Raw genomic sequence first — 23957 nt, 5'->3', positions numbered from 1 at the left:
CTATATCTGATATATGTATATACTATATATGTGCTACATAATCTATATATAGTATATATATATGTGTTGTATATAAATATGCATATATTATGTATATGGTATATATATATATGTATATATATATATATATATGTATAAAATGATGGATGAACTCTATAGGTACCTATCCAATTGTAGACCAAAAGCATTATTCATGTATTTGATTTTTTTCTGGGTAAATAGTTAAACCATACTTTTTAATGGTCATAGATCATATCTAGTAAGCTCTGAAATATTGTAAGCTAAGATGCAATCATCTCCATATTATCTACAAATAAGATCATTTGGAGGACAACACAGTTAAATAAATGCAGAATATGTACAAAGTACATTCAAGAGGAAGAGAACACTAAAAGCTAACATATATGGGGAAGCTAGTTGGTACAGTGGATAGAGCACCAACCCGGAAGTCAGGAGGACCTGAGTTCAAATCTGGCTCTGTGACCCTGGACAAATCACTTAACCCCAACTGCCTCTGGGGGAAAAAAAGCTATGGTATGTGTTGGAGCAACAGGGGATATCAGAAAAGTTTTTATGCATAATATGTCACCAGAGTTTTGCTATGTAGTAAACTCAGGATATAATGAGATGGATAAAAGGGTGCCCTCAGACTTGGGAAACTGATGACTTGTGCAAAGACACAGAAATAAGCAATGAGATGTCTTCATGGTCTGTAATCCCAAATTAATATTATTCCTGAATCTCCTTCCATTGATCTTCACCCAAATCTTCTTTACTATATTTTCACCCACTCAGTTCCTTACAATTTCTTACATGAATATATCTTCTTATTTTAAAATACTATCATACTGTCTCCTTACTCTATTCATTTTAAATAAGAAATAATCATCCAGGAATTGGATATCTTCAACATAAAGAAGATCCAACTCACTTCCAGTTGATCAATGATGGACAGAAACTACTACACCCAGAGAAGGAACACTGGGAAGTGAATGTAAATTGTGAGCACTACTGTCTATCTACCCAGGTTACTTATATCTTCGGAATCCAATTCTTAACGTGCAACAAGAAAACGGTATTTACACACATATATTGTATCTAGGTTATACTGTAACACATGTAAAATGTATGGGATTGCCTGTCATCTAGGGGAGGGAGTAGAGAGAGGGAGGGGATAATTTGGAAAAAATGAATACAAGGGATAATGTTATAAAAAAATTACTCATGCATATATACTGTTAAAAATTATAAATAAAATTAAAAAAAGAAATAATCATCCAGAATCATCTTTCTGTCTCATATCACATCTTTCTGAGTCTCAATGATAGCAATTTCAAATTTACCTCCTCTCATTCTGACTTCTAGCTTACCCTATTTATGATTTTGTATTAAATTATTAGTATTAATTTAAAGTTGAGGAAAGGAAAGTTTCAGTTTCACATAAGGAAAGACTTCCTAAAAATTACAGTTGAATAAAATTGGAATGGGCTACCCCAGGGTTAGTGAATTCACTATCCCTAGAATCTTCAAGAAGAGGTTTCAAGGAATGTCTAGTGGGAATTCCTATTTAGATATGCTCAGGATTCAACAACTTTTCCAACTCAGATTCTGTGATTCTATTCATGGTATCAAAAATATAAATCTGGAAGGTACCTTAGAAGCCATAGATTGTCCCATAAATCACATCAGAGAAAAAATTTGACCCTAAATCTTCTGACACCAGAGTCAGACCTCTCTCTTATGAAACTTTTTAATGCTCCATTACCTAAACAAGGAAAAAGCAGTAAAGACATTCCTGGCCCTTTTTTGCAGAAAGGAAGGAAATTATCCTCATTTCTCCATTCAAATATTCTAAAGGATAATTTTGTGTTGGGATGGTGATTAGCCAAGACTTCCTGTGAAAACAAATGTGGTCACCCAGCACTTGTTAGTTTCCTAATAATACCTCTCTATTCTCCACTTCTTACCCCAAATGAAGACTTGTGAGTAAAGGTCTTCCAGGCTGGTTGTCTGGCTCTTTTCTGCATACACAAATAGGAAGGGAACCCACAAGGCTGTAATTTCCTGGCCAGAAAAGTGTGTTGGATTTCACTTCAGTAATTAATGATGATGTCACCAAGCGCCTTCACATGTAGCATTTCCAACCTTCAATTAAAGGACTGTCATTTATTCTATATATTAACATCCAGAACAATAAACACAACAGAAGGCAATCATTAGAGTCAACCATAATCTGTGGCCTGCTGGGTATTGATGTCAGTTCCATTGCCTTTGACATCTGAAATAAGCCAGAATAAAGAAATTTGTTTTCAAAGTCAGAACTAGAAAGAGAGTATTTGTTCATGGATTCCCCTTTCCACCTCAAGAAAATCTGCCTTTACCATATCATTTCAACATAAACCACAACCACAAAGATAAAAAAGTCCCTTGTTTTTCTGGCAAAAAAGATCTTTGACTTCAATCTTGTCCATTGCTTTACTAGCATTATTGTTTAGGCAATCAACCAAGTATTTGTTAAGGGTTCAGTCCTATGCCAGTTCTGTGAAGGAACCAATGATAGTTTTTTTTTTTTTCAATCAAATCCCCACCTTCAGAGTTGACAATTAATCTGAAAAGATGAAATATCTGCATGCTAAAAAGATAATTTCCCCTCCAAAAAAAAGTTGAGTTTCCTAAAGTAACAAATAAATAAAAAACCAAGAATGCTAGGATCATAGATTTAGAGAACAAAAGGATTTTAGCAGATACCTAAAATGATCAAGTGGCTTCTATGAGGTCATCTGGATAGTAAGTGACAGAGCTGGGATTTGAATCCATGACCAGCTGACTGCCACCTCCCCAATCTCCTAACAATCATAGATTTAAGCCAGAAAGCAAGCTCAGATATCATTTAGTTTGACCCCCTTTGGGGGGGACTGAGGAAGCAAAAGCCAGATAGGAGAAAGGAGGTAAGTAATTTTCCCAAAGACACACTGATATGAAACAGCAGTCAGGATTTGAATCCAAACCCCCATTCCAATTCTAATGCTTTTGCCATGATAGTGGATTTCATGTTGACTCAGGAAATGCATTGAGAATGCAGCATGAGAGAGCAAACTCATGCCTTGGCTTGGAAATCCTACTTCAGACTACTCTTCAGCTCCTCTTGCTCTTGTGCCAGCCCCCCCCCCCCCAACACTGACATCTATAAATTATTTCTTTCTGGGTGAACAGCATAGATCTTGGAAGGATACTGAACCAAGAATTTTTTTAAACATTTTAAGAATTTTCCTCTACTATTCAAGAGAGCAAACTCAGTTTAATGTAACCCTGGAGAAAACAGATTCAAAAAGAAAAAAAACAATCCCTAAAATATTCTAAATCGATCAATCATTCAACAAGCTTTTAAGTTACAGGCACTAAGGTTACAAAGACAGAAATGAAATGGTCCCTGCCTTTGAGACGTATACATTCCATATGATCAAGGGTCATCTTTTTGTTCTGAACCTTCCACATATTCTTCTTCCATCAGCATTGGCTCCATTCAAAGCAAAGAATTTCCTTTGCAATGAATTTGGAGAGGCAGTTCTAACAAATATTTCCATAGCTAACTTTTTTTTTTCTCTGTATAGCAAAATGAAGGTATTTTCAAAGGGATGACTCTCTGACTGAAGGTTTTGGTTGCAAGTATTTTTACAAGTTTTCTTAGTGGCAGTTTCTTTTAATTATATTGAGGAATTCTAAGGGGAAACCCAGAGGTGGGAGGGAGGTGGCAAAGCACTCCTGAGACTCATTCCCTTTCCAAGATCCCAGGACAGCTCTGTCCCTATACAGATGCACATCCTACATAGGTTTTTATACATCATCAAATTGGAGAGAACCAAGTTTTTAATATAGCTCTTGGGAAAACGGACTGGTCATCCCAAGTGTCTTTGACTATATATTGATGCCATCTGCTGGTTGAGGAAATTACTTACTATAGGGTCTACTACCATTCTGCATATGCAGGGCTATTTCCAGTCACCCTTATCTATATATTGCCACTGGACCCAGATGGTTCTGGAGGGAAAAGTGAGGCAGGTGACCTTGCACAGCCCTCCCTCACTTCAATCCAATCACTTTCATGTCATAGCACCATCTCTGATGTAATGGTCCTCTTGGAGAATGAAGTAGAAACAACAACAACAACAACAACAACAACAACAACCACCACCACAATTCTGTCTAGCACCAAGAGGCATTGAGGAAAAGTTTAACATAAAGAAATAATAGTAAGGCTTTTAGTATATCCATGTCTTCAGGTAAAATCATACTGATGAGAATCTATATTACTTTTAAAGACTTTCAGAGACAGATTCCTTGGGATCCTGTTTTATCAACTTCCTTTTTTGTTTGTTTGTTTGTTATTTTGGAGGCAAAGTTAAGTGACTTGCCCAGATTCACACAGTTACTAAGTATGTGAAACCAGCCTTGAACTTAGGTCCTCAGGACACCAGAGCTGCTGCTTTATCTAATATATCACATCGCTGCCCTTTCTTTTCAAAATTTATTTTCCCAATTGTCAGCCAAATGATTTTTATTTTTGGACCAGCCCTGTAATTTCATTCATGAAGAAAATTCCCACTGAGGAAGCTCCCTCTTTAGTATTTAAAGTATCATGTGCCCTGGGCATTGTGATAGTCTCACAGACTACATCAGTCAAAGGTAGGATTTAAATCCAGTTCTCCTTGAGTCAGTACATTTTTCTGTCCATGCTTTTATTTTGACATAAGAGTCATCAAAAATAATTTATTAAACTTCTACTCTGTGCCAGACACTGCTAAGCTGGGAAATACAAAGAAAGGTACCCCTTCACCTAATAAAAATGATCAAGGACCTCACAATCTATTGGGGCAATAACTTGCTAAAAACTACATACAAACAAAATATATACAGGATAAATTGAAGAAAATCAACAGAAGGATGGTGTCAGGATTAAGGAGGCTTGAGAAAAGTTTCTAATGGAAGGGGGAATTTGAGTAAATGAGGAAACAAGCTCAATGCAGATTCAGTGACTTATTTGCATAGGGCCACACAATTAATAGGTATGGCAGGTCACATTTGAACTCAGCTCCTGTTACTTCAGAACTGGTGCTCCTTCCTCTGAAGAATTCTATATTCATCATACAGAGAGAACGGTGCCAATTCTATGCCAGGCAATGATATTAACCTCTCTCTCCTTCCTCTGCAACTTCATTTCTCTGGGAGAATAATCCCAGTTCCTCAAATTTTCACTTATATTAACTTCCTATATATAACCTATTTGTCAACCTGCTAGTTATAATACTGACTTTATCTGAACCTTCTCCAACTCTTCCCCTTATTCCTTTTTTCCTCTGAGAATCCCAGAATGAATACAGCAGAGTAGTGAAGACCTAACCCCATATTGTGGCCAAAAAATTAGGAAGGCTGATTTCATAGTTCCACCATAACAGACTCCTATGTAGACGTTCAAGTACCCTGCTTGATTAATTTAACTGCAGCTTGACCTTGTTAACTAAGAAACTGAGGGGGCTTATTATCTACCATTTTGACTCCTAGGTCATTCTCTGTTATTCCTGCCCATAAACCACTCCCCATCCCCATCTAATAATAGTTGGCCTGTTTCAGTTTTGTTTTTTTTGTTTTGTTTTGTTTTTCTTTGAGTCACATTTTTATCTCCACCCTGTACTGGTTCTTTCTGTATTTCTGTGAAATCTGTCTTGGCAAAAATTCCTACCCTAACCCTTGAAGAGTTCAATTAAAGAGGAGAGGCATTTCTGATCCCTTTCCTAAAGCCAGCTGTTTTTTTGGGTCCCCTATTGTTGCTATAAAATGGAGGTGGGTACAAGAGGGGGTCTTTAAAATTGAAAGTGTTTAAATATCACCACCCATGACACTCATCCTCCAGATACTTTCTATGGAATCATCTCTGTTTTTCCCTGAAAGAATTTGCCTATGAAGAATGCACTGCAAATGGAGCCTGAAATAAATTGGAACTGCCAGAAAAAAAGACCAGTTTTGAGTTATTTGTTTCCAGCTGGGAGTGAAGAAGGAGAACAAGATGAGAAGTACACCCAGCTCCCTGTGTTTGCCCTGGGCCTCTCCCTGAGGGCCATTTTCAAAGACAAAAAAAAAAAAAAATGATGGATTAGGATCACTAAAGGAAGGAGCTGCAGGTGTCTCCCAGCAGGGTGCCCTCTCCACCCATCCTCTCCCCTACCCTTTTCTTGATTCTTCTTCCTCTCTATCCCTGTGCCTCTGCTCCTTCCTAGCTCTCAATCATAATCTCTACTCTGTGGGATTCCACATGGTAAAAAGCCTAGCAATCGGCTCCCTGCAGCATGATCTTTTAACTCCTCTTGAAGTTTTTCCTGTCCTGTTTGCTGCCTCCCTCAGTTTCAGGGGTGAAAGTTGCTTGGTTATATGCTGAGAGTCTCGTAGGAAAGGCTTATTTCATGGATTTTCTCTCTGGGAATGATTTGCAGTCAGTTTTTTGGAAGCATATGTGAAACATGAAAAGTCACTCACTGAATAATAATTAACTTGTATATGCCAGTTATAATATTATTATATTAATAATATATAATAATAGAATATATTATTATAGGTATTTCTCTTATATTATTAATATATATTATAAGCATCTTGTAGAGACGCAGCATAATATGGTACTGAAAGTGATAGAAAATCTAGGGAGAATAAGGTTTATAACCTTAATAAGATAGTAGGAATAAGTTTGTCAATGTAATTCCATTTAAGTTCCCATTTTGTGAATGAATTGTTTTGAGTAAGTTATTTTTCTATAACTTGTTTTTAAATAACAATAGCACTTGTCAGTCAATAAGCATTTATTAAGCACCTATTATGTTCCAGGCATTGCTTTAAGCATACATGCCATTTGTGTCATATGATTTAGTAAACAATATGTGTCCATAATGTGGAGTAATTAAGACAGATCCTCAATGAAAAAATATTATAAATAACGTTTTTCAGTAGCTACTAAATTGAATTACCAATTTAAATTTTGAGGTAAATCAATTAGACTGGAATTATAAAAGATTGACTGGAGTCCCTATCCATTAACCTACTCCCCAGTGGCTAACAGAACAAGCTCCTGTGGTTCTCCATACTTGGGACTGGAATATCCTGTGTTCACTTTGGGGCAGGGCTAATGATGGAGCCTCCCCAAGTGACTCTGCAGAAGGAGTTATATGGCCTCCAGGTAGGCAGAACCTGAAAGTGGGCTTGCTTTGCTTTGAGCTTTAGTTTAAGACATGTATTCATACCTCTAGAAACAGTTGCAGGCTACAAAGAAACCCACAAAAATCATTAGCATTTCTGTACAACAATTACAACATCCAAGAGGCAATAGGGAAGTTCCATTCAAAATAGCTACAAAATGCATAAAATATTGGGAGTTCATCTACCAAAGTGTAATCAATGTCTAAATATGTAGAACTGCAAAATAGTTTATAAAGAATGACAAATTATAAGAGGAACATTTATGCCAATAAAATAAAAATTACAATCCACCAAAATTAATGTATGAAATTTAGTGCTATCACAATCAAAAATACAAAGAAGTACTTTACAGAATTGGACAAAATAAAAATGAAATGCATTTGAAAGAATAAAAGATCTAGAATATCAAGAAATTGGAATAATCTATAAATATCACATAAAACCAAAGCACAACAATTAAACTTTAAAAAAGAAAAAAGAAAAACAGCACTTTCACACCTCTAGCTAAATTATAAATCAGTTATCATCAAAATTCCTTGATAATAACTAAAATTTAAGAAGTAATTCAGGTTAATAGGTTAAATAAGGGAAAAACATAAATTATTAAATTAATCTAGTATTTGACAAATCTGAAAACATAAGTTACTTAGCAAAACTTTTTTAATTTGACAACAATTGTTAAGGAAACTAGAAATAGGTCTGATAGAGACTAGTTTTAGAACAGCATTTTATGCCATCTATAACAATAAGATAAAATTGAATGCATAATCTAATTATTAAATGGTATAACTTTAAAACAAAAACCAGGAATAAGCAGCTTTGGCTAAGGAGTTAAGGCTTATCCAAACAAAGGATAAAATTGCAAAGGAAAAAAAAATTGATCTCAACAGAGTATAATATATAAATTGTCTTCTGTAAGGGATGATAATATAGGTACATCCTGAAATGTGATTAAATAGGAATAATCTCTGTTTTTCAGCTTCTGTATCTTTGTTCATGTTTCCCTCTCCATCTTCTCTTATAGAAATGGTATTTATTCTTCTCAGGTCAAGTCCCCTCTCTTCCATGAAATTTCTCTGACCATCTTGATGAGAACTCGATAAGGAGTACCTAAATGAAATTAGGTTTAATTGAGGTCTAGTGGCAGGTTTGGGGTACAAGGAGTCAAATAGAGCTCCCCTGCAACCCCTTTGGATTCAGCCCAAGGATACAGAGTTAAATGAGGTCTAGTAGCGGGCAAGAGTCCTCTTTAAAGGAATTTACAGACCGGAAAACCTAGATTGATAAAAGAGGTTTATTGTGGGGTGTGGAAGTAAAATTTAGTTAGTAAAGTTGAGGGTAGAGATAAAAGGCACTGGAACCACAGATCCAGTGGGCAGAAATCCTTGACATGACTGGTGTAAGGGTGCCATGTTTGGGATCTTTGCAAAGAGTGGATTCCAGTTTGGCCCTTTTTATAATAGGGGGGCTTTAGATAATCTGAAGTGGTTCATGGGTGGAGTCCCAGGTTGGCTTCTGGATTGTGTTCCAGCCAGGGTTAGAATTTGAATAGAATTCAATGGATTTTTAGATAAGGAGGAAACTGTTTGTGCTTGGGGGTGTGGTCCCTTCCTGAGGCAGAGTCCAAGGAGGTTTTAAGTGTTTTGGGGTTTCCTCATCAATCTTACTCTATCACTATTTCTTCCTCCTCTGTTTTCCAATAGTAATTATTTTTTATACTGATCATTTGGCATTTATGCTGTTTTATATATGCAATCAGTTATCACTGTATGTGCACATATCTTATTTCTCCACTTAACCCTCTAAGAGACAGTAATTATGTTTTAACCTAGGTTTGAATTGATTCTGACACATAAAGATTGTGTGATCATAGGTGAGACCATAAGCTTTGGAATTCCCCACAGATTTCTGTAAAACCAGTTGTAGGAAGCCTAGGTGACTAACTATAGTGACAGTGTTTTCTTGCCAGGAAATCCCTTATTACAAAAAAGTTACATCTGATAAAAGCATATGTAGTCATACACAATTTTCAAAATATTTTCATAAACTAGATCAAGGAGAGAAAGATAGAGTTCATCTGCCCCGTTTTCATTCAGAAGGAAATCAAATGTTAATATAGTAAACATTACCTCCTGCTCTAGTAGCAGTGACTCTGAACAGCAGCTATCACAGACTTTATAGAAAGAGGCACAAAGAGACAAATGCTCAGCTCATGAAGTTCTCAAGCTATCAAATGGAGGGCAAGTCTGATAATGACCCTCCTTTGACTGAGCTTCCTCTCCCTTTCTTCTTCCTCAAATTTCTTGAGAAAAAACCATCTCCATTGTCATGGTTATTCTGAGATAGGTCCATTTTCTAGCATATTATTAATATAAATGCAGAAAATGAAAGTCTCAAAGTCATATAGCTAGTAATTTATAAAGCCAGGATTCAAAGTCAGGTGGAATAAAAGATAGGAGATCAGATTCACACAGTAACAGCTCTATTACTGTCTGAGGGATCTTGCAAAATTCTTCAGAATCTTTGGGTTTCATTTTCTTCACTTTTTTGACAAGTACTAAGATATAGTGGAAAGAGTTTGGTCCCAGAATCAGGTGATCTGGGCTCAAGTACTAGCTGCAGCATTATGTGACCCATAATATTTATGCTACTTATTGCCTAATACTCTATGTTGTTATGAAGAAAGTAATCTTGAAATGCTAAACAAGTATGAGTTATCATTTATTATTGTTCTATCATTTCAGCTATTTCCAACTCTTCTGACTGCATTTGGGGTTTTCTTGGCAAAGATGCTAGAGTAATGCTAATCAAACTAGCAAAAATTAATTTATAAAGCTAGAAAAATAGTAGCAAAAGTCATCTGGAAGAATGAAAGACTAAGGATATCAAGGGAATCAATAGAAAAAAAAAATGTGAAGGAAGGTGCCCTAGTGATACCAGATCTCAAACTGTGTTATAAAGAGGTAATTAATCATCAAAAGAATCTGGTACTTGTTGAGAAGGTAGATCAGTGAAACAGATTACAGAGTAATAAATGACCATGATAATTTAGTATATGACAAAAATTGCTCAGAGAACTAGAAAGTAGTATGGCAGAAATGATGTATAGACTCATCATACCCAGATAAGGTCAAAATGGATACATGATTTACACACACAAAAAAAGATGCTAACCATAAGCAAATTGTGGGAATATGGAATCATTTGCCTGGCTGATCAATGGATAAGGGAAGAGTTTGTGATCAAACAAGAGATATAGGATGTAAAATGGATCATTTTGATTACATCAAATTAAAAATATTTTGCACAAACAAAACCAGTGCAACAAAGATTAGAAAGAAAGCAGAAAGATGGTAAAAAAAATTATAGCAAGGATCTCTGATAAAGGCCTCATTTCTCAAATATATAGAGAACTGAGTTAAATTTTTAAGATTATGTCATTTCTCAATTGATAAATTGTCAAAGGATAATGATAGGCATATACATATACATAGATAATTTTCAACATTCACTCTTACAAAACCTTATGTTCCAAATTTTTCCCTCCTTTCCCTCTACCTCCTTCCCTAGATGGCAAGTAATCCAATATATGTTAAACATATTCAATTCTTCTGTATGTATTTATATAATTATTATGCTGCACAAGAAAAATCAGCTTAAAAAAAGAAAAATGAGAAAGAAAACAAAATACAAGCAAATAACAACAAAACTGTTGTGATATATACTCAGTCCCTACAGTCCTCTCTCTGGGTACAGATGACTCTCTCCATCACAAGTAGTGGAACTGGCCTGAATTATCTCATTGCTGAAGAGAGACAGGTCCATCAGAATTGATCATCATATAGTATTGTTGTTGAAGTATATAATGATCTCCTGGTTCTGCTCATTTCACTCAGCATTAGTTCATGTAAGTCTCTCCAGGACTCTCTGAAATCATCCTGCTAATCATTTCTTATAGAATAATAATATTCCATAACATTCATATACCATAACTTATTCAGCCATTCCCCAACTGATGGGCATTCACTCTGTTTCCAGTTTCTTGCTACTACAAAAGGACTGCCACAAATATTTTTGCACACGTGGGTCCCTTTCCCTTCTTTATTCTTTGGAATACCGACCCAGTAGAGACACTGCTGAATCATATGTGTGCACAGTTTGATAGTCGTTTGAGCATAGTTCAAATTGCTCTACCAAAAGTTTGAATTAGTTCGCAACTCCACAACAATGTATTAGTGTCCCAGTTTTCCCATATACCCTCCAATATTCATCATTATCTTTTCCTGTCATCTTAGTCAATCTTAGACATTTAAAGTGGTATCTCAGAGTTCTCTTAATTTTCATTTCTCTGATCAATAGTAATTTTAGAGTACCTTTTCATATTACTAAAAATAATTTCAATTTCTTCATCTGAAAATTGTCTGTTCATATCCTTTGACCATTTATCAATTGGAGAATCATTTGAATTCTTATAAATTTGAGTCAACTCTCTATAATTCTAGAAATGAGGCTTTATCAAAGCCTTTGAATGTAAATTTTTCCTGTTTATTGGTTCCCTTCTAATCTTGTCGGCAATGGTTTTGTTTGTATAAAAAAATTTTTTTTAACTTAATAGAATCAAAATTGCATTCCATTTTGCATTCCGTAATGTATTCTAGTTCTTCTTTAGCCACAAATTCCTTCCTTTTCCACAGATCTGAGAGGTAAACTATCCTTTGTTCTTCTAATTTGCTTATATCATTCTTTATGCCTATATCAAGTGGCTTTGTTTTCTATTTCCTTCTTCAGCTCATTCACAGGTGAAGAAACTGAGACAAACAGGATTAAATGCCTTGTTCAGGGTCACATAACTAGTAAGTGTTTGAGGCCAGATTTGAAGTAAAGAAAATGAATCTTCCTGACTTCAAGTTTAATACTCTATCCACTGTGCCACTAGTTATATATAAAAGGGACTCATACAGATCATTTAGTCCAAACTCTTGATTTTACATATGAGGAAAATGAGACCCAGAGTTTAAGTGTCTTGTCCAAGATCACATTAGCAGTAAGTATCAAAAGCAAGTCTTCTGTCACCAAAAGGAATGTCCTTTCCTCTATCCTTCTCCTTCCCTCCCATTGATTGGAGGATTCCTTCAGGGTATGCTGTGGTGACTTCCTGAGTGTGGGAATCAGCCACTTGTTATTTATAAGTAAGCTAGGGTTTGTGCCCTGGGAGGGAACCCAGTGATTTCCAGAGGGTCTAGAGAAACAATCCACATTAAGGCTACTGAGTAGCAACCCCAGTGACTGTTATGTCTGAGGCTTCCAAGTAAGAGGAGAAAAGCAGACTAAATACAGTTTATGTTGTGAAGCTACCAAGAAGTTATAATCAAATTATTTTCGTCTCTGCCTCTTAGTCCTGGGCACGTCAGCCCACAAGAAAGACAACCTGACCCATGGCTAACACAAGAACAGTCAAGTGGGTGTGTGTTTCCTTAACCACGCCCTCTCCAAGTTACTTATTAGCTCCCTGTGGGTATGGACCAGATTCCCTCGTGCCCCACCCCCTCCCAGCTTTTAGCCCAAGCATCAAGAATCAGGTGTAGCCCATACCTGAATAAATAGAGCCTATGCAATCCCCATACAGAACATTAGCCAGCTAGATCCATCTTCACAATACAAGAGAATTTGCTTGAGGATAACTCTTATCCACCACATGTCTAAATAAGACATAAATCCTACTCTGGGTACTGACTTGCTTGCTTTCCCTTTCTCCTGTCCACATTGGCTATCATACTCTTACCGGTGGGCCTTTGCCCAAAGGATAAAGATTACAAGACTGAAGACATAAGAGGAATTTTATACCTCATTTTATCCAGTTCATATATGTTACATATGAGGAAGCTTAAGTAGCACAAAGGTAAAGAGTTGCCCAGTGAGGAATGGCATTGTTCTATTTTTGTCCTTGATTCCCTCATGTGAGACAGTATATCACTGTGGGCAGGAATTGTATCATTAGTATGTAGTGATTGAGAAAATCACTAGAATAACAATAACCCAAAACTTTAATAACACAATAACAAATAATAAGCATGCTATACTACAATAACAAAAACCATTAATCCATTAATAGCCTAGATAGATTTATATATTAATCACAATATCATCTACATACATTTAAAAATTATACTACTGTGAAATAATAATACACATAAGTGCAAGAGATATTCAATCTAGAAGCATAGTGGTGTAGTTGAGTGAATTCAATAAGGATTTATTAAGCACTTACTGTTCCAAGCATTTCTAGGCACCAGGCTAAGATCTGGTATAGTAGATGGACCTAGAGTCAAAAACAGCAGAATTCTCGTCTTCTAAGGGAAATGATTCACTTTCCTAGGCACTAAGTTTTAGAGAAAGTGTCAAGTCTATAAGAGAATGGTCATCACCTGGAGATTTCTGTGTAGGTGAAATAATAGGTTTGTTAGGATTTTTTAACTGATCAACAAAAGGTATGTTTTCTTACTAATGGATTTCCAGACAGTTCTAAATAAATCTGCAGCTCTCCTCTGGGGTCATAGCCACATGGATTTTTGTTGTTGCTCACTTATGTCTGACTATACACAATCCCATTTACGGTTTTCTTGACAAAGATACTAGAGTGATTTGCCATTTCTTTCTCCAGCTCACTTTATAGATGAGGAAATTGAGGTAGACAAGTGACTTGGCCAAAGTCACACAACTAGTATCTGACGTCAAACTTGAACTCAGGAAAATGATTCTTCTGGACTCTAGGCCTAGTGATTTATGCACTATACCACCACCTGGCCTATTATTGCACTGCATCACTTCTCTGTGATCCACAGCACAGATGTCAAACACAGTCCAAGACTTAAATTTGATTAAAATGTATTTAAAAGCATTTTTAAAATAGATAAAAATGCAATAAACACAGATAATTATATATTTTTAACTTAAATCAATATACAGCCCACAGGGATACTTATGTATCAGTAATGGAACCTATATCTCTTTGATTTGACAACACTTATAAACCGATTTGTAAACCAATGAAGAAATACCAATGGAAGGTTAAATTATTAATGCTGATGCTCTTTCACCAAAGTCTCATTGTAACATGGGTTTCTTTAAATTAATACTATCACAACAAAAACTGTAAAAGGTTCTACCATGCAAATAGTAGTATATATTTATATGCACATATATATACTTGCATAAATGCATTTATACACATAGATGTTTAGATAAATAGATAGCCTAACAAAGTATTATGCGTTATCTAAGAACCAAATTCACTACTTTCAAAGTTTTATTTTCACCCAAAAATGGCCCACAAAGTGATAAACATTTTTTTCCCCGGCCACAATAGCTCACAAAAAACCCCCATTAAAGTGTGGAAGGATCTGGAATCAGAGATTTAGAGATGGAAGGAAACACAATAGTCATTTACAGATAATAAACTGATCATGGAAGTTAAATGATTTCCCTAAAGTCACATGGTGTATAGATATCAAAGGGTGGTTTTGAATCCTGATTCTTTGATGTCAGTGGTGCAATTCTTTCAACTACAGCCTGGTACCTCGCAGAGCAATATCTTCACTCATGGGAGAGGATATCAATAAATCTTTGCTATCTTGAAACGTGGCATATGTTATCCTTGTTATTCCTGTGTTTGATTCCTCTGTTAAAGGAGTTCCTTTGGTTAGGAGTTATCCTGTGGTTTAGTAGTTTTGTGTCTTTAACAAATCCTTGACCTTCTCTAAAGTTAACAAACCCCGGGAGATCTTCGGGGCAGAGAGTAGAGGAAAAGCTCAGTCAGGGATTGCTTTTTGGAGTGCTTTGATACTCAAGCAACAGCCAAAGGTGTGGGAGAAAACAAAGGCAATAGGTGGTCCTATGTTACTTCAATCAAAACTAATATCACAGATTAGTATCACAAAACTAATATACACAGAATTTCAGCACCCTTTTGTCTTCACTCCATTGAACCTCAAAAAGTCACTTAGAAAGAGTTTCAAAGATTATTTATTGGGCCTGAGGTCAGGAAGATGTGAGTTCAAATCCAGCTTCAGACACTTAAATTAGTAGTATAACCCTGAACAAGAAACTTGAACTCTACCTTCCTCAGTTTCCTCATCTGCAAAATGGGGATGATAATAACATTTACCTCCAATGGCTGTTGTGAGGATCAAATTAGATAGTATTTTTAAAGTACTTTGTAAAACTTAAAGCATTATATACATATCAGTTATTATTATTGTTATTGTAATTACTTGAGCCAGTTATCACTATTATAATGGCCTCCAATAAAGATCATTTTGCTTCCCCTTACAGACTTCTACTCCCTCCTTTCTGTGGCATCCCACTGCATTTTTAAGAAAAAATCGAGAGTGGGAACAATTAAGATGGGTATATGTGTTACTTTTACAAAAACTCACATTCAGCCAAGCACTTCTTTTCAGTTATTTTTCAGTACTTTTCTACTTTCTCTACAACATCTAGAGATGTTACATCAATAGTCAGCTCCCCTTTGTGATCATTGCTTTCCATTTGCAAGATGAATAGTTAAAGTTAGTTATATAGTCTGTGTCCATTGAATGTCACAAAAATAATTTATTAACCCCCCCTCCCCAAGGACCCAAACCATGTCTTTTATCTCATTAACTCTTGGCTCTAATCAATTGAGTCAACTAGCCAGAGATTATAATCATTGTTAAACTCTCATTGTTTGGAACCTTCAAAGTAATTTCACATGCTCATTACACATATTATCATTTCAAGGAGAAAAAGAAAACTAGCACAAGGTAATGAATAGAGAGCTGGTTTTATAATCAGGAAGTTTTCAAGTCCCACCATTTACACCTAATTATTGTGTGATCTTGAGCAGATTACATACATTCCCAGTGCTCCAACTAGCCAGTTAAGTCTATAAATTACAGAGTAGGCACTGGTCTGTGTTGGCAAAAGAAGTTTTCCCCATCAAGAATTTCCTATACAATAAAATCACATTTTCCATTCATTTTTAAGAGAGAATAATTGAGTTAGATCAGAAAAAAAGGAGATGAAAAATATTGGCCCAAATTAAGTTTCTTAAACTTAAATGAAAAAATCGTATTTTAAATTCCAATCAAAGAAACATATATTCTTTTACTTCATAATCAATAACATCCAAACAATAAGAGAATGTTCTGAGACTTTGCTAGGATCTAGAGGCCTCTAAGTGATGCAATGGATAGAATGCTACATTTTGAGTCAGGAAGACTCCATGGATATGTCATTATTAACAAATCACTTAACCTCCATCTGCCTCAATTTCCTCATCTGTCAAACAAGAACTACTGTAAGGATAAAAAAAGGATTTTGAAAACTTAAAATATAAAAATGTTAGCTATGATTATCATCCACCTCATTAATATCAGCATTATTATTCTTATTATACATAGGATGCAGGTAGGTAGATGAAAAGATACAAAAAATATAAAACCATCATCTTTCAATAATCCTACAAACTAGAATATATCCTTATTTTAAAAAGCATATTTCAAGGAAGATATATGTTATAATAAATGGCATGTGGTTGTAAGATGACAAACGCTTATAAGTGTTCAAAGAGAGAAGAGACTGGGATGTCAGGGAAACTCCAAGGACGAGAGGGAATGAACTTATTATAACCTCTTCTGGATGGCTTGGGGCCATCATTATAATTCTGGTACTGTCAGTACTAGAGCTCAGGTAGCAGCAGTACTAGGATGGATAAGCTAGGACTGAGATTGCCAGAATTCAGAAGCTAAACAAACCCACTGGGTAGGCAGGGCAGGCAATTTGGAAGTATCCCAGCCATGGATAATGGGAGGTAGTCTGGTCATTTGAGTAAAATGTCTGGGAAGTTTGGCAGCAAATGATAGGGAGGTAGCCAGGCAGGAAGTCAGCATCAATAGTTCAGAGGATTCAAGGGTGGGTACTCTGACAACAGTAAAATACCATTATGGGATAAGGAGGAGTGTTAAAGACAAGAAACAGGTGGAGGGCCACGAAAGCAAACAGGATGGGTGACGACATCTATAAGTTTAACTTTAGGATGGACCAGATGAATGTTCTCAGAAATGTGGTATGGTTTGTGGGTACAAGTATGTGTGATGTGTGCTGATTCATATCAGATCAACAAAAAGAGAACTGATTCTCAAGTCAGAGGATCCTCATTCAGATACCATCTCAAACAATTTAATGCCTTATTATAAGGCATTATAATTAATTATAATTAAGGATAAATAGCTTATCCCCCTTATGTTTCTGTTTTCCTTATCTGTAAAGTGAGAGCTATGGATTAGATGGTCTCTGAGGTTTCATTAAGTTTTTCATCTAAGACTTATGACTTAAAGAGGTGAAAAACAGGGAAAGATGGGTTCCTTTCCCATGATATGAGAACACTGGGATTGAATTATGAGATCTGCAAGTTATTGATCAAGCAATAAGCATTTATTAAGTATCTAGTATATAACAGGCACTTTTCTAGATGCTGGAGGCATTGCACTAAGCTAAGTAAAAATACCTAAAAATTGTACCCTTTTATCCTAGATAAGAAGTCATATAATGTGTATTGATGGAAATATGGACTTTGGGAGACTAATGTTTTAATGAGCCAGACATGCTACCTTCTGTCCATGTGACTGACCTAGCGCAAAACATCAATTCTACTCTAGATCTTAGTTTCCTCCAATATACTTTGCATTAAATAATTATAAATTATTGTAATTTTAAAATGAAGAGGCTAAACTACATGATTCCAAAGGTCTCTTCCAAATGTAATTCATAATCCTAAAGCAATTGATAACAGAATCACAGAAACAGAGACCAACTGCCTATAGCTGTCACAGAAGCAGGAAGTAAGAAAAGGAAGGCAAGAATGCTATCTATCTGGGTGATAAATTAGATGGAGGAAAAGTGAAAAAAAGAAATTCAATAAAGAAGAACCTGGAGGAATAAGTGAATGAAGAACAAGAGTGAGAAAATATTTGGTAAAGATGAGAATTACCTGTGAATATGATAGAAAAGGGGAAGCATGTAGGAAGCAGAAATGGCAACCTTGTGTATTAAACTAAGGAAAACTGAACTCAGTAATCAATAAGTGTGCTTACAATTTGCTCATTAAATATTTACAATTTAAACTTAAAAATTTTGTTTATCTTCATCATTCATTTAAATGAAGAAAGAGAGGAAGGAAAAAAGAAAGAGAGGAAAGAAGGAAGAAAGAGAGGAAGAAAGGAAGGGAGAGAGGGAGGAAGGAAGGAAAGAAGGAAGGAAGGAAGGGGAGGGAGGAAGGGGAGGAAGGAAGGAAGGGGAGGGAGGAAGGAAGGGAGAGAGAGAGGAAGGAAGGAAGGAAGGGAGAGAGGGAGGGAGGAAGAAAAGGAGGGAGGAAGGTGATGAGGGGAGGAAGGGGATGAGGGGAGGAAAGAAGGGGAAGAAGGAAGGAAGTGGATGAAGGGAGGAAGGAAGGAGAGAAGGAAGGAATGAAGGAAGGGAGGGAGGGAGGGAGGAAGAGAGGGAGGGAGGGAGGAAAGAAGGAAGGAAGGAAGGGGAGGGAGAGAGGGAGGGAGGGAGGCAGAAAAGGAGGGAGGAAGGTGATGAGGGGAGGAAGTGGATGAAGGGAGGAAGGAAGGAGAGAAGGAAGGAAGGAAGGAAGGGGAAGGAGGAAGGGAGGAAGGGAGGGAGGGAGGAAAGGAGGAAGGGGAAGAAGGGGAGGAAGGAAGGAAGGAAGGAAGGAAGGAAGGAAGGAAGGAAGGAAGGAAGGAAGGAAGGAAGGAAGGAAGGAAGGAAGGAAGGAAGGAAGGAAGGAGAGGGAAGAAGGAAAGAAGGGAGGAAGAAAGGGAGGAAGGAAGGGAGGAAGGGAGGGAGGAAGGAAGGGAGGAAGGGAGGAAGGGAGGGGGGAGGGAAGGAGGAAGAGAGGGAAGGAGGAAGAGAGGAAGGAAGGAAAATTATTTTAGGAATTGTACATAATAGTATATACCATGCTACTGCTCTGCTCCACCATAAGTGAACAAATAGAGCTACCAAAAAATATTCTTAAGAAAAGATGTTAAACATCACCATGGCAAAAGTGACTTGATAAACTATTGATTATCCTCAGAAAAGTATTGGAACATCAGACTGATATGTAACTAATATACACAATTGAAACTTAAATGCTACATATTCACAGCCACAAAAAATAAATCTATGAAAAGGAATCCAGAAAACATGCATATTAGAAATCTTGGATTCAAGTAATTAGCAACTGGAAGCAGACATTAATAGTTTAAAGCAATAAATTCCATGGGGAGAAAGTAGTACAAAGATGAAAAAATCAATATCAAACAACAACCTTAATACAGAAGCTTAAGAATTAAAGGAATTACAGGTGAGAACAAATTCTCAAAGAAGAAAGATGGGGAAATTTCTGGTCATCTATGTGGTCACAAGAAATCCAACAATTGAAAAGTCAGATCAAATACAATTGGTTTAAGTACAAACAGAAAGTTCAAGCAGTATTAATAGGATGTATGACAACATTTAAATTAAAAAATATATGACTAAAAGCCAAGGTTACCTGAAAAAGTGGAAATTGTTAAGTCTGGACAAGATCCATTACTGTTGACATGAAATATTAACAAAGTATTTTACCAGCTTCCTCTCAGATGCAAAGCTGATCCTATCTTTCTTAACCAAAATAATCACAAATCTATTGCCAAAAGATAACAGCCCTGAACTCCAAACGCATGCCAACTATGTGTTTATGTACTTTACTCAAAGCATTCAAGACATATCATTAACAACATCTATAAATACTTAGAAGAAAACAACATATTTGTAAAAAGATGAAAAGAATGCCTCAAAAAAATCTGGGGGATATAAAAACAAACTTAATTTTGATCTGATAATTATTGAACAAGATACTTAAAAGTATCACAGCATTTATACAATCTTTGTTGATTGTTGCGATGCCTTTGACTCAGTTCCACACTCACAGATTTTTCATTTACTGCAAATATGTAAAACTGACCCAAGGATAAAGAGATTACTAGAGCATTCAATGTCTACATAAAACTTATCGCTACTTAATTCCCTTAACTCCACTCCATGTTCCACTGACACAATAAAGTCAAGAAGAATTGAGTTCAAGCATGACATCTTACAGGAGAGCAGTTTAAAGTCATTATAGTTCTGCTGCCCATTATCATTGTGCTGAAAAGAACAACGTATGGCTAAATACTTTTAGTATTTAGTAGAAGTTGGAGCTTCTTCCAGGATTATCCTACTGCAAGGCCATCACACTTCTCCCATTGGTGAAGTCCTTCTGGAGAGAACTCCATTTTGTTAAGAAACCCAGGCCTGTCATCCTTTTTTTCCCTTCTGGCTCTGCCCCATAGTCCCTGGTGGAATACAATTAATAACTGTTTCCTTCCTTCCTTCCTTCTTTCCTTCCTTCATTTCTGTTCCAATCTTCTTTCTTTTCTTCTCTCTCTCCCCCTTTCTTTTTTTCTTCTTTTATTTCTTCCTTCCTCCTTTTGTTTCTTTGTTCTTTAATTCTGTCCTTTCTTCCATTCTTCCTTATTTCCTTCCTGAGATCAAGGCTAAACACAAATATATTTAAATCAGTTAACACCTAACACCAACACAACACAAGTTCTAATAAAAAAGGGTCATGAATGTATTCTCTCTCTCTCTCTCTCTCTCTCTCTCTCTCTCTCTCTCTCTCTCTCTCTCTCTCTCTTTCTCTGTGTGTGTGTGTGTGTGTGTGTGTGTGTGTGTGTGTGTATGTGTTTATAGTAATGAATCACAAAACCTGTTCTTTCAGGGAGGTAGACAAAAATTAATACTCATCAAACAAAAAAGAAGATTAGTAATATTTTTATTAGAACATGTGATAAACAGATTAGAAGCCTACAGACATGACTTTTGGAATAAGTAGGGTTTATTCAACAAACAATAGTGAAGACTAATTGCAGATATATGTCATTGAATTTGTTGATTATAATTATGTGGAACTAATGAAACAACTAACATTCAAGAATGGAATCAAAAGTCACTCCATGGGCAATAATCACATTAATTCCAGCAACACAATGTGAACAAAGAAGCTTTTTTTTTTTTTTTTAAAACAAATAACTAGCCATAAAAAGGGAGGGGTTTATGATGATAATTCCAGACCAAGTAGTGCTCCCTCTATATTTCTTTGTATATCTTAGCTTCACATAATATCTAAAGTTTTCAAAGTACTTTCTCATAGATCATTTCATTTTGACATTCAAATAAACTTTGGCTGTCAAGTAAATTATGTAGATCTCATTATCACCCTTTTCACAGATGAGAAAACTGAGGCTAAGAACATCTACTCAGTTTAACCCAAAAATTTCAAAGTTGCCAAGTCTGAAGCCAAAATCAAAACCTGGAACTTTTGAATATAGGTCTAGTCATTGTCCTTTCCATTACTGATGTCCTTTAATTGATCTGTTCTCAAAATAAGTTTCATATTTCAGGTTTTGTTTAAAATAGAACCTGTCTGGCTGCCAGATCCTCAGTGCTGTATTTACAGCAATCTGAGTGAATATCTATTAGGCACTAGGCAGACTTTTTGCCAGGTTTTTCTGTAAAGGAGGCAGGATTTTTAAAGTTAGCATTTGCACTACATAAATGAGATGAACTTGCTCCCTCCTTCTCAGGCATTTTCATCAGCACATCCATCAGCCTTTCATTATATGCCTAGTTGAACTACAATTTCACTAATTTCCCTATGAGGACTGAGTGGGACTCTTTGGGAAATTTCCTGCACTCAGAAAAGTTGTTTTTTCCACTTTTAATTTAAATTTTTCCTTGTATTCAATATGTACAACATACAAATGCTTAGTAGATAATCAAATTGAGAGCCTTAGAGTCAAGGAAAAACTTGAAGAAAGCAAGAACTTGACAGTATTAGGTTCAGATCTATTGTGTCTACTGCTTGCTTAGAGAACTAGATCGTAGCTACTAAACAGGAAACCTAGAAATACAATAAAGGAATGAGCAATAAAAACAGAGGCCAGATATACCAAAAGCTGTATTGCAGCATTTTTGGTAGTAACAAAAGTTACAAAAAAATAATCAAGTGAATGCCCATTGATTGGAAAAGGCTAAAAAATTGTGCTATACAGACAGAATATTATTTTGTTTTAGGAAATGACAAAAGATAAATATAGAAAAGGATGGAAGGAATCAAACTGAGGTGAGCAGAATCAAGAAAACAATAAACACTGGCTTTAAAAATGCAAAGGACAAAAACAACCCCCACAAAATAATTAATACTGAGGATTACAAAAGTATATAAAAAAAGTTTGATCCCAAAGAAAAGATATACCCTTAGACACTGTTCTTTTGCAATGGTAATGATTTGTGGGACGAGGACATCATGTTTTTCTATGTGTTGATCAGTTTTACCAAAAAAAAAAAAAAAAAAAAGATTCAAATTTACTTCACTTTTAAAAATTCTTTTAATAAAGAATGGCTGTCTTGGCAAGAGAGACAAAAAGCTACAAGGAGAAATCTAGTCAATGTAAAAACAAAAACAAAAAACTCAATAAAAATCTATTTTTTTAACAGAAAGAACATGGAGGTCCAATTCCAGCAGGTCACCACTCTCCTATCTGATCATGATCATAAGTATCCTATCCATTGTTGCAGCCTTAAGTCATAGACCCTTCAGAGAATATCTGTCTACCACAAATTATAATTTAGCTGTAAAAACTCAACCATGCTAAGGGAATTTTTCCATGAGAAACAACATGTCTCAGTCTTCCTGGGGTGTACTGAAATACTTTTTGTAGGCTTTAAAAAATGTGACTGGCTTTTATATACATTCTTACGGGAAAAGAGACTTCAGATTCTCTAAGCATGATGTTAATTCACTCATGTGCTGCTTGGTTTCCCTGTCAAATAGGCTGCTTTTGAGAGAACAGACCTAATTCCCACAGGACTCCTTACCCTCCAGGAAGCTAAAAAGTGATTTAATAACGTTCCACACATCCTATAAAGAATTGTTGGGCAGAGAAGAGGGACCAGATCCTCTCTAATTTGACCAGATTTCAGACAAGAGGCCAATTGGCCTAAAATGTAGCTAAGGGATTACATTCAGACATAAGGAAGGCTATACTGACAGTGAGTCATTTAGAGAAATTAATTTCTTTGGTATATTATGAAATCTCTAATTTTAATTCTAAATTTTAGAGATTATAAGACTTTATGTGTTAGTGTGTCTTTCTGTCTCTTTCTATCTCCGTTTCTCTGTCTTTCTCTGTCCCAGCCTTCATCCCAGCTGTTCAGCCATTTTTTTCCAGTTGTATCCAACTCTTCATGACCCCATTTGGGGTTTTCTCGGCAAAAATATTGGAATGTTTGCCATTTCCTTCTCCAGATCATTTTATAGATGAGGAAACTGAGATAAACAGGGTAATGTGACTTGCTCAGGGTCACACAACTAGTGAATGTCTAAGGCTAAATTTGAACTTCCAGGCCCCACACTCTGTGCACTCACCCAGTGCCACCTAACAGCCCTAGCCCTAGCCCCCTTTCAAGTAGCTTTGTAATCACTTATCTGTCCACTAGAATGGAAATCCATGTCAGGGGCACTTTCAGTTTTAAATTTTTACCTCCTCAGATCTAGCAAAATACCTGGCACAGAGCAGCTGCTTAATAAATGTTAATTATTAAAT

This window comes from Sminthopsis crassicaudata, chromosome 2 (genome assembly GCF_048593235.1).
Source record: "Sminthopsis crassicaudata isolate SCR6 chromosome 2, ASM4859323v1, whole genome shotgun sequence".
Taxonomy (NCBI): domain Eukaryota; kingdom Metazoa; phylum Chordata; class Mammalia; order Dasyuromorphia; family Dasyuridae; genus Sminthopsis; species Sminthopsis crassicaudata.
This window is presented reverse-complemented; position numbering follows the sequence as displayed.